The following is a 2,618-nucleotide window of genomic DNA, read 5'->3' on the forward strand; positions in this document are numbered from 1 at the left end:
TTCTAGTTAATAATATTGAAACAATTGTCTCTCAGTTTGTTGTAATGTGGTGGCTTGTGTGATGCTGGAAGTTATTCTATCCCTATTTTAAATACAAACAGGGTCATTTCAGTAGAGCTTCCAGACTAAGACAGACTAGGAAGGAATGACTGACCATTCCAAATGGTCAGTCAATGAAAACCTAATGAAATGTAGTGTAATATTTTTGATATGGTACAAGAAGATGAGTTCCTCAGATTGAAAAGCACTTAAAATATGACTTGGGAGATATCTCCTAAAAGTAAGGCTGGTCTTAATGACTTGGATTGAGCAAAACTTACAGGACATTCATTTGCTGATGGGACATAATTGATAATGAGAAGAAACAGGTATATTTATTTATTAATAATTAGAATGTGGGATGTAAGAAGTACAAAACTAAGAAAATTTGTTGCTGTTATGCGCCATAGAGTCAGATCCAACTCATAGTGACCCTGTATAGGGTTTCCAATGAATGACTAGTTGGTTTGAACTACTAACTTTGAGGTTAGCAGTCCAGTATTTATCCTACAGTCAATTCATTTTTGAAATTAGAAGTTTTCAAAAATGAATTAAAATGCATAAAATTGATATGCTAAACATTAGTGAGCTGAAATGGACAGGTATTGACTATTGTAAATCAGAAAATACTATGGTTTACTACACCAGGTACCACAAATTGACAAGGACTAGCAAATTGATAAAACACACAGTCAATATGCAACAATAATCACTTATTATTGCAACGCAAAATTGAAAACAAAGAGAAAAAGATCCCTGCTAGAAAATGGCCTTGGTTATAGAAATGACTCTGGAGATGTCATGATAGAATTTTGCAAGGCCAATGACTTATTCATTGCAAACACCTTTTTTAAACAACATAAATTCTACTTACACAATTAAACCTTACAAGATGAAATACACAGGAATCAAATTGACTGCATTTATTGGAAGAGAAAATTAAGATGCTCAATATTATCAACCACAATAAGACCAGGGCATGAGTCTAGAGCAGACCATGAATTCTTCATATGCAACTTCAGGCTGAAGCTGAAGAAAACAAAAGCAATTCCTTGAATGTAAAATATGACCTGAATAGCCAACTGGAAGTTAGAGACCACCTCAAGAACAGATTTAATGCCTTAGACAATGATGAGTAAAGAAGACCAGAGAATTGTGGGATGACATTAGAGACATCATACATGAAGAACGCAAAAGCTCATTGAAAACACAAGAAAAATATAAAAGACCAAAATGGATTTCTGAGAAACTCAAAAACTTGTTCTTGATTGTTGAGAAACTAAAGTGACTAGAAGAAATGAGAAAGTAAAAAAGCTAAATCGAAATCTTCAAGGGGTAGCTCGAAGAGACAAAGTCAAGTATTATAATGAAATGTGCAAAGATTTGTAGTTAGAAAACCAAAAGGGAGGAACACATTCAGCATTTCTCAAGTTGAAAGAACTGAAGAAAAATTTCAAACCTCAACTTGAAACAATGATGGATTCTATGATCAAAATATTGAATTAAGCAGGAAGCAACAAATGAAGATAGAAGGAATACTATACAAATAGAATTGATCAACATTCAAACATTTCAAGAGCAAGTATATAATCTAGAAATGATGGTATTGAAGGAAGAAGTCTTAGCTTCACTGAAGGATTTGTGAAAACAAAGCTCCAAAAGATAATGGAATACAAATTGAAATCTTTAAACAAACTGACTGAATGCTGTAAGTCCTCACTCATCTATGCCAAGAAATTTGGAAGACAGTTATCTAGACAACCAATTGGAAGATATTCATATTTGTGCCTATTCCAAAGAAAGATGACTTTATATAATACAGAAATAATCAAAAATATCATTAATATTGTTGTTGTTGTTGTTATGTGCCGTGGAGTCGATTCCGACTCATAGCGACCCTGTACAGGATTTCCGAGGCTGTAAATCTTTAAGGGAGCAGAAAGCCTCATCTTTCTCCCGCGGAGCAGCTGGTAGTTTCGAACTGCTGACCTTCTGGTTTGCAGCCCGATTCATAACCACTACGATACCAGAGCTCCTTACATGCAAGTAAATTATGATGAAGATAATTCAAAAATTTACAATAGCAAATCAACAGGAAATTGCTAGAAATTCAAGCTGGATTTAGGAGAGAACTTGGAACTAGGGTGTTATTGCTGATGTCAGATGAATCTTGGCTGAAAGCAGAGAATATAATAAATACATTTACATATGCTTTGTTGATGACTGCAAAAACATTGCACAGCATAGATCAAACAAACTATAGATAACATTGCAGAAAATTGGTATTGATACTCCAGAACACTTAATTATGCTCACAAAGAACCTGTACATACAGCAAAAGTCCATAATTCAAACATAACAAGGAGCTATTGAATGGAAAGGAGTGGACCAGGTTTATATCCTTTCATCAAATTTATTTAATCTGTATGTTGAACAAATAATCTGAGATGCTGGGTTATATAAAAAGAAGTTGATGTAAACATGACTCATTAACAACCTGTGAAATGCAGATAGCAACCTTGCTTTCTGGAACCAAAGAGGAGTTAAATACTTACAGGTGAAAATCAAATATTACAGCC

The sequence above is a fragment of the Chrysochloris asiatica genome, unplaced genomic scaffold, assembly GCF_000296735.1.
Source record: "Chrysochloris asiatica unplaced genomic scaffold, ChrAsi1.0 scaffold00068, whole genome shotgun sequence".
NCBI lineage: Eukaryota > Metazoa > Chordata > Mammalia > Afrosoricida > Chrysochloridae > Chrysochloris > Chrysochloris asiatica.